This window comes from Hirundo rustica, unplaced genomic scaffold (assembly GCF_015227805.2).
Source record: "Hirundo rustica isolate bHirRus1 unplaced genomic scaffold, bHirRus1.pri.v3 scaffold_597_arrow_ctg1, whole genome shotgun sequence".
In the NCBI taxonomy this organism is placed as follows: domain Eukaryota; kingdom Metazoa; phylum Chordata; class Aves; order Passeriformes; family Hirundinidae; genus Hirundo; species Hirundo rustica.
In genome coordinates this window covers 1-9,657 of record NW_026690639.1, presented here as the reverse complement: position 1 = coordinate 9,657, position 9,657 = coordinate 1, and the positions used below count along the sequence as shown (strand labels likewise).

Genomic DNA, 9,657 nt, shown 5'->3' with positions numbered 1-9,657 from the left:
CTGCGCCCACGGCACCTGCAGCAGCCCGAGGGCTCCTGCTGCTCCGCTAGCCCCAGGGCCAGCCGCCGCACACCGCGGGAGCGTCCGGCGCCGCTCGCCCTGCCCGCCGGTCCCCGGTCCGCGGAAGCAAAGCACCGCCTCCCTCGCCGCCATCGCCGGTCGGCGGCGCGCCCCGCCCCGCCCCGCCCGAGCTCAGCTCCCGCCTCCGGTACCGCTGAGTGAGGCCGAGGAAGGGGTGGACGCCCCTGCCGCGCTGCTCAGCTCCATGCGGGCGGGCAGACGGAGCCTTTGCCCCTCCGGCGTCGCTCCTGCGGCTCCGTCCCGCGCGGGAGAGGCGCCGGGAGCTCCCCGCGCGCATCCCGCGCGCCCGCCAACCACTCACACGGCGCGGCGGTCGTTGCGTCACCCGCTGCGCCGCCCGCAGAGCCCGCCGGGAGTTGTAGTCTCGGGCTGTGAGCCGCCGGTCTATGCTCCGCGCCCGGGAGCTGCAGTCCCGCGAGTGGAGCGGGGAGGGACCTCGGTCAGCACCGCCCCTCCCGAATGCCGGCTTTGAAAACGTCAAGGTAAGGCATCGTTTCCGACATCTGCTGAGAGTTTCCCGTGGAGAGTACGCCTATTGTACACCAGTATGCCTGCAAGCGGCAGAAGCCGGTTAGTTCCGAGACAGCCAAGCGGACCGGTCAGATTTGCTGCGGAATGCCGCTCTCAAGTCCAGATGCCACACCATTTCATACCGATTGGACGTGGCGCAGCGGTGAATTTACACGCTCGACTTCCAGCTGGATTGAGCGAGCGAGCCGTGCAGCAGCGCCGGGAGGGCCGGAGCTGTCCCGGTGGGTCCGTGAGCGCCGATTCCAATCGCGGCGCAGCCGCATCCCGCAGCCTCCCGCTGATCTCCGTGCAGCGGGGTCATGGGGAAGGGACGAGACACCCGGCACCGGCTGGAGCGCAGGAACAGAGGCGGAGAAGAGCCTGAGCCGAGGCGCCATCCTCGGACACAGCACCCCTGGGCTCTGGGGCAGCCGCCAGCTTGCAGGACAGGAGCGGGGGAGGGACTCCAACCCTTGGGGGTGGGGGGCTGCCTTCCCTTTCGTGTTTGAGTAGATGTTCCTTTGGGAGGGGGGACCGATGTATGGAAATGGCTTTGTGGGCGAAGAAAAAGGAACGGAGCGGGAGTCTGTGATGATGATGTCATTTCGGACACCCCAATGTTACTGGGAGAGTGAAGATGCGGTGGAGGACGAGGTGATCAGGGTATGAGAGGGGGGAGGTGGATCCTCCCAAAAAACCACAGGTTACAACCCAAAAATGCTTGGAAGTTAAGAGGGTGTGTTTGTGGGGGAAAAAAAAAAAAAAATCAGTTTTTACTATCTTTATATATAAAAATAATAGTTTTATTACAATTGATTTCAAAATAGAACCCAGTATCTAGTGTATTATACACAGGATCTTGAAGAATAAAAAATTCTGAATATAAATATGCAGGGTTTAAAAAAGCAAATAAAACTTTTCTATCTATAAATGAAACAATAAAGGGCTTGAACATGAAGTAAACCATCTCTGTGAAGGCAATAGAAACAGCTCTGACTATGCAGTTTGTTTCTGTCCCAGTGAAACACAGCCTGAGGTCTGGGCTGGGACTGGAATCGCTGCTGCCAGCCCGTGCCGAGTGCCCCGTCCTGCAGCCCCACGGTGAGGAAACGCCACACGCAAAGTGGCATCAAATTTGGATTTAAATAAGAGACCTCTGGAAAAGCAAAGGTGAGGCGGGGTTACTTGCAGCCCCAAGGGGACGCTGGTGAAGGTGAGCAAGAAGCAGACAGCAAAACAGCTTCCCACTCCAGCAAGTGAGCAAAATAGCTGGGAATTGTCTAGAAAACCTTCTTTTCTGGGAGCCACTGGGTTTGTTTTCCCTATCCCTGCATAATCCAGGCTACTGCTGGAGCTATGTTAGACAATGGCATGAGGTGAAAGCTGCATTTAGTTAATTTGGTATTTTATGTATTGTTTATTTTAATATTTTATTTTTTCATTTGTTGTGTATTTTTAAAACTTTTTTTTCTTTCAAATTTTTTAATTTTTTTATTTTATTTTTGCTTTTTAAAAATTACTTTGAAATCTTTTGTTATTTTAAAACATTTTTATATTATTGCTTAATTTTTTATTTTCATGTTATTTTATTTGATTTTTATTTTGTATTTATTTTGTCTTTTTAAATTTTTAATGTTTAATTTTATTAATATTTAATTTTATTCACATTTTCTTTAAATATTTTACTTTTATTTATTTATTTATTTCTTGTTTTCTTTGTTCCTTTTTTTATTTTTTCCCTTTCTCTTTCTTACCCCGAGTATGTGGAAGTTTGGCTGTTGGCAACAAAGTTAAAAAATGACATCCATGTCCACTGGCTGTCTGTATGTAATTGAGAGTGCAGTTAGCAAAACCTCTGTATTTCCTGCTAAAATAAAAAACCTGAAAGGAGAAAGCTGTAAACACCACCGTGCCATTTTCTTCCTTTTAACCCCCTAAATAGGTCCCATTCTACCCCTTTACAGTATTACCAGCAGTAAATTGATATTGAAGTGTGTTTCAGAGGTAGCAATAAAACAAAGTAGACATTTTATTTTGTAATTCTCCAAACCTCATTGTTTGTTAACAAAAACCCAAGGGAAACAAACCAAAAAAGACAAAAAGAAAACAAAAACCCCAAACAACAACAACAACAAAACCCCATACACAATGAGAAAAGATATCAATATTATTTTATTAAAAATTAAATTTTTACCCCTTAGAAAACCAGGCTAATTTAATTCTACTTAATTGCTGTTCTGATATGTTAGGTTAACAAATTCATATACTTTAAAGTTAAAGGAATAGTTTTTAAAATATTTCAGGAATAAAAAAAGGTAGCATCAAACATACAAGAAGGTTTGTTCGACAACATCTCATCTCTATCCTTCTTTCTTTTCCTGGAAAACCTTAGGATTCCACAGATTCTCAGAGAGATCTACTGGGATTGCAGAAAGGTTTGCTCTGTCAGAGAGCCAGGAGGGTTTACAACACAGCCATTGCCATTCCACGAGGGTGAGGAGGCAGTGTTGGACACACTCTTTGCCATGGGATGGGACAACGGAGTCCAGAGAGTCATTGTGGTCCCTTCCAAGCCAAACCACCCCCACGATCCCACGATCTGATCAGCACCTATCCCAATTCAGTTCCAGAAACCCCAATCCCATTCCGTCCATTAACCCACAATTTCCCTGGGACAGAAGCGGAGGAGGGACCCAGCAGGCCCTTACACCCCTGCAGCCCAGCCAGACAAGTGCTCCAGGCTGGAATCACCACCACTTACAACACTGAAAACCCACCATTCTACGCACCACAGCAGCTGGAGCCCCTTTTTTGCCGCCATCTTTGGAAGGTCAAGCACATCGATCTTGGTCGCCATATTGGGAATGACATCACGTGATTTCTGCCCTTGCTGGGCGCCATCTTCATTAAGGGTGAAGTCACTTCCGGTCTGGCCACCATCTTTTTTTCTGGCACACAAAAGGCCCCCATAGGCTGCTATCAGAGCCGCCTGACTAAAATTGACTCCCTGAACGTGTCCACGGCAAGTCTGAGCCCACAGTCCATGTCCGCACACCTGGAAGCACCACAGAAAATTGCGTCCAGGCAGCGCCGTAGTCAGGATAGCCCACAGGCAGTTGACTAGATGAACCTTGGGGGTCCTCAAGTTTTCCCGCCCTTTTTGCCACCATCATTGGAAGGTCAAGCAACTCAAGCTTGGTCACCATCTTGAGAGTGGCATCACGTGACTGCTGGCCTTACTGGTCGCCATCTTTATTAAGGGTGAAGTCACTTCCGGTCTGGCCACCATCTTTTTTTCTGGCACACATAAGGCCCCCCATAGGCTGCTATCAGAGCTGCCTGACTAAAATCGATTCTCTGAACGTGCCCATGACAAGTCTGAGCCCACAGCCCGTGTCCGCACACCTGGAAGCACCACAGAAAATTGCGTCCAGGTGGCGCCATAGTCAGGATAGCCTGCAGGCAGTCGACTAGACTAACCTTGGGGTCCTCAAGTTTTCCCGCCCTTTTTGCCACCATCTTTGGAAGGTCAGGTACTCTGCAGCCAGTTGCCATCTTGAGAGTGGCACAACCACTAAGGCCCCCCAGCTCATCCTTTAGGTGCCTGACTAAATTGACTGCCGAAACCTGCCCTCGACACCGCTGAGCCCCCAGCCCGTGCCCACGTGCCTCGAAACGCCCCAGAAAATTGCACCTGGGTGGCATCGTGGTCACGGTCGCGAGCAGGCAGATGACTAGACACACCCAGGGTCCTTGCCTTTTTCCCGCCCTTTTTGCCACCATCTTTGGAAGGTCGAGTGGCAGCACTGCCCCGGGCTCACAGTCGGGGGCTCCCACGCACGGTGGGGTCGGGCACGGGGGGGCTGCAGTACTGCTCTGTATCCACAGGGTGGCAGCACTGCACAGTGCTCAAAGTACAGGTCTCCCACGTGTGGCGGGGACGGGGACGGGGGGAGCTGCAGTATCGCTCTGTGTCCACAGGGTGGCAGCACTACCTTGAGAGCACAGCCTGGGACTCCCACGCGCGGCGGGGACGGGCACGGGGGGAGCTGCAGTACCGCTCTCTGTCCACACGGTGGCAGCACTGCCCCGAAGCTCAGCCCGGCCTCGGGCACGGGCAGAGAACGGAGGCAAAAAAGAACGGGCCCAAAAATCCCCGCCCAAAAATCCTCTCAAAGAAATGCCCCAAAAGACCCCCAAGCGCAACTGCCACAACCCTGCCACTCGCCACGTTCAAACCAAAAAAGCCTTCATGCTAGGCTATCTTTTAAATTTTAGTATTTATTATGTTTATATTTATCATTACCATTTCTGTTTTATAGCCGTACCTATGTATATTAGATATATTATAATACACACAGCGTGTCATAATAGAGATTGTACTTATTTATATTGCTGATATTATTGTTTGTATTTTACATTTCTCTTTCTATTATTTATACTTTCTTATTTTCGTATTTTTAACAATTTGTGTTTGTTTATATTTTAAATGATATTTTAAACTATACAAATTCATTAACCTAATACATCAGAACAACAATTAATTAGAATTAAATTAGCCTGCTTTTCTAAAGGGTAAAGATTTAATTCTCATTAAAATAATATTGGCAGATTTTCTCCTTCTGTGGTTTTTTTTGGGGCGGGTGTTTGTGGCAGGATTTTGCCTTGTTTTGTATTTCTTTGTTACTAAACAATGAGGTTTGGAGAGTTACAGAATAAAAAATCTACTTTCTTTTATTGCTGCCTCTGAAATACACCCCGACATCAAGTGACTGCTGCGAACCCTGTTCGTGGGTAGAATGAGACCTGTTAGGGGATAAAAAGGAAAAAAACGGCACCGTGGCGCTTACAGCTTTCTCCCTTCGGGTTCCTCAATGGAGCAGAAAGTACAGAGGCTTTGCTCTCACTCCCCATTATATCCAGGCCTTCGGTGGGTGGCCACGGCTGTCATTTTCCAACTTCTTTGTTGCCAGCAGACAATCTGCCACATACTCGGGGTAAGAAAGGGTAAGGAAAAAAAAAAAAGAAAAAAAAAAGGAAAGAAAAAGAAAATAAAACATTATAAAATAAAAAAAAAGTAATCAAAAAGTAAAAAAAAAAGAAGAGAAAAATATATAATTTTATTTATTTTATTAAAAATATAAAATAAATAAATTAAAAAACAAAATAAAAACAACACAAAAATAAAAATGAGTATTTTAAAAATTAAAAGTAATTAAAGAGTAAAGAAAATAAAATAAAAACAAAAGTAAAAATAACAAATAAATTAAATTAAAATATAAAGATAGAAGAAATTAAATGGAAAACCTTTTAAAAAATTCAAAACAAAAAATTCCATGAAAAAGTAAAACTCAAGAAAATAAAACAGACTGGGAAAAAAAAAAAAATTGGCAGCTCTCCTCTCCTGCCACTGCCTAACACAGCTCCGGGAGGATCCTGCACGACGCAGGGATGGGGAAAACAAACCCAGTGCCTCCCAGGCAAGAAGGTTTTGAGACAATTCCCAGGTTTGCTTGGAAACAAATTCTATTTTAGAGGGAAACTCACTTCGGATGAACATCCAAATGTGCCAAGGCAGGAAAGATCCACCCCATTGTGTCCAGGGAACAGCAATTAGGCCAGGAGTGAGGTTGTAATGGGATTGACGGCATTAAAAATGCAGTGAATTTGACTTTACAGAGAGATTCATGACGGCAATCAAACACGCAGCAAGTTTTCCTGGGAATTTACAGCATTCGGCAGGTACGGTGATCCACAATGCCCATTAACCGACACTCTTTTGGCAAACTTCCTTGCAAATGTGCCCTAAGAGGTACAAAAATTCCAACTGGGATGGAAAATCGGCATTTGCAATAAATACCCCCTCACTAAAATCAGAGAGAGGAAAACCATGAAATAAAAGGAAGGAATAACACCCAAATCCCAGCTTGCCTGGAAAACAAGCTCGGGAATTTCTAACATGGAAAACTTTTGGAACAGTCAGGAGGTTGCTGGAAGTTCATGGAAGGATGATTTAAAATCTGCCTCCTCTGCTCTGATTTTAAAGGGAAGTGAGAATTAAACATGGCACGTCACACTTCTCCAAGAATTATCTGTGTTTAGTGGGAGTAGCAATCCAAAGAAATTCCAGTTACCTGGATTTGACATCTCAAACTCTCGGCAGAGCAGGGAAGTTTCAATGGAACGAGCGAGCCACAATTGCTGGAATAACAAAATTAAGTGGGACAGAAGTCAGGAACTTTATTTACATATCCATGCAGCAGGAGGAGGAGAAGGACACCAGGAACGCGCTCCAGCTGAAGGCAAGGATTTATTGGAAAAGGCAGGAAATCAAACGGACGCTCCCTGGTTACGCTCAAGCAATTATTCAGGAGTCAGAGAGAAAAGTGGGAACCCTGGGCTGGGATAAGGCCTTCGGGCGGCTTCTTTGCTTCCTAGCGGCTCTCTCCTTTTTTGCCAGCTCCCTGGAAGAGGAAAAACAACAGCAATAAAGTTTCAAACCCGGGCAGGACGCCCTGGCTTCGGGCAGACGGAAGCGCAGCTCCCCGGGAGCGAGCCCAGGCCGTGCGCCGGGGAGCTCCGGGAATCTGGGATCGCCTGCGTGATGGAAGGGCTGGAAAAGCACACCCAGCTGCCGGCTTTAGTGCTGGGACACAGCCAGGCCCGGGCTCAGGCTTAGAGCTGGGACTGCACAACGCCCCAAAGCCGGCTTACACATCCGGCGTTACACCCAGCACCCAGCTCCAGGAGAAACTCGGCTGGGAGAAGCCCCCGGGATGCTCCCTCAGAATACTGACCTCACCCTGCAGCTCCTCCAAAATAGGGGAAGCTACGGAAATCATCCAGAAATCCACGGATTTCCGCTTCTTCAGAACCAAAGCGGCAGCAAAATGTGTCCAAACTGGACTGCAAAGCAGCAGCTCCGAGGATTTATTCCAGAGGGGACGCAAGGATCCCTCAGCCAGCCGGCATTTCTCTCGGGCTCTTCCCACTGCTCTCTGCGGACACAAGCAGCACTTTTTCCCTGCTGTTCTCCTTTCTATCAATGCAAAGAGCTCTGTTCTGTATTTAGCTTAGAACAGTAGAACAATTTTTTCATGACCTTGACGATCAGTGAAGGGCAGCAAAAGCTGATTAAAAAAAAAAATACCTGCCCAAAAATCCTCTAAAAGAAATGCCCCAAAAGACCCCCAAAGCGCAACTACCACAACCCTGCCACTCGCCACGTTCAAACCAAAAAAGCCTTCATGCTAGGCTACCTTTTAAATTCTAGTATTTATTATGTTTATATTTATCATTACCATTTCTGTTTTATATCCGTACCTATGTATATTATAGATATTATAATACACATAGCGCGTCATAGTAGAGATTGTATTTATTTATATTGCTGATATTATTTTTCATATTTTACATTGCTCTTTTTATTAATTATACTTTCCTATTTTTGTATTCATTTTTAAAATTTTCTGTTTGTTTATATGGTAGACGATATTTTAAACTATACGCATTCATTCACCTAAAACATCAGAACCACAGTCAATTAGAATTAAATGAGCCTGCTTTTCTAAGGGGTAAAGATTTCATTCTCATTAAAATAATAGTGGCAGATTTTCTCTTTCTGTGCTTTATTTCGGGGTGGGGTGGAGGGTTGTTTGTCTGGGGGTTTTTTAGGTTTGGGGTTTTTTTTAAATTTTGGTTGTTTGCTTTGTTTTGGATTTCTTTCTCACTAAACAATGAGGTTTGGAGAGTTACAGAATAAAAAATCTACATTCTTTTATTGCTGCCTCTGAAATACACCCCGACATCAAGTGACTGCTGCGAACCCTGTTCGTGGGTAGAATGAGACCTGTTAGGGGATAAAAAGGAAAAAAACGGCACCGTGGCGCTTACAGCTTTCTCCCTTCGGGTTCCTCAATGGAGCAGAAAGTACAGAGGCTTTGCTCTCACTCCCCATTATATCCAGGCCTTCGGTGGGTGGCCACAGCTGTCATTTTCCAACTTCTTTGTTGCCAGCAGACAATCTGTCACATACTCGAGGTAAAAAAGGGTAAGGAAAAAGAAAAAGAAAAAAAGAAAACATGAATAATAATAATAAAAAATAAATAAAATAAAACATTTTAAAATAAAATATAAGTAATTAAAAAGAAATATATATATATGAAAGAAAAATTAAAAAACCAAAATAAAAATAAAATAAAAACGAAAATAAAAATTAAATAATATTTTAAAAATTAAAAGGAATTAAAAAGAAAAAAATAGTAACAACAAAAGTAAAAATCATAAATAAATAAAATCAAATTATGAAGCTTGAAGGAATTAAAAAACATTTTAAAAATACAAAGAAAAAAATTACATGAATAAATAAAACTCAATAAAATAAAAGAGAATTTAAGAAATTGCTAAAGTCAAAAAGTAAAATAAATAATAATATAAAAAAAAATGCAGCTCGGAGGAAAACCCCCCAAAAACACCACCCCAGAACCATCAAATGTTCGGCAAATCCCCCGAACCTCCCCTGGAAACCTCCCCCCGCCTGAAACCCCAAATTTCCATTCTTAGTCCCCCAAATCCCACCTTGGCAATTCCCCAAACCCCCCTCATATGCCCAAAAATTTCCACTCAAGCCCCAAATTCCCCTCTTCAAGCTCCGAAATTCCCCCCCCCAACTCCCCCTCGATTCCCCAAAATCCCCTCGGGAACCCCCAAGTGCTCCCCGGGACTCTCCCAATTCCCTCCTAAAGCCCCACATTTCCACCCCCAAAGCCTCACATTTTGCCTCTTAACCCCCAAATCCGGCCCCGAGCCCCGAGATGTCCCCCGCAAATTCACCTCTGGGTCTCTTCCTCCTCCGGCGGCTGCAGGGGCCACCCCGGCACCGCGGGGCAGCGCCCCCAAACCCGGGGGGGGTCAGCCTCCGAGCCCCAGTCGCGACCGCCCCCCCGAGCCACGGGCCTCGGGAGGCGCCGAAATCAGGGAAGGGACCGCGGGGCCCCGGGGGGGAATTCGGGGTTCGCCAAAAATCGGAGACGGGGGAAAACATGGCAGAGGAAATTTGGGGGGGGC

The 9,657-nt window shown here is 45.9% G+C and overlaps 2 long non-coding RNA genes across 2 annotated transcripts; both read right to left on the bottom strand.

Annotated features, from left to right (window-relative positions):
• Positions 1-5,272: 5,272 nt before the first annotated feature.
• On the bottom strand, positions 5,273-6,803 carry LOC120748138 (uncharacterized). The gene is made up of 3 exons (XR_005699308.2): positions 6,726-6,803; positions 6,139-6,396; positions 5,273-5,582 (listed from the first exon to the last, which is right to left on the bottom strand). It is a non-coding gene; the product is annotated as an uncharacterized LOC120748138 (long non-coding RNA).
• Positions 6,804-6,830: 27 nt separating this feature from the next.
• LOC120748140 (uncharacterized) lies at positions 6,831-9,622 on the bottom strand. Its single transcript, XR_005699310.2, has 4 exons — positions 9,424-9,622; positions 8,485-8,615; positions 7,389-7,589; positions 6,831-7,055 (listed from the first exon to the last, which is right to left on the bottom strand). It is a non-coding gene; the product is annotated as an uncharacterized LOC120748140 (long non-coding RNA).
• Between the last annotated feature and the right edge of the window lie 35 nt (positions 9,623-9,657).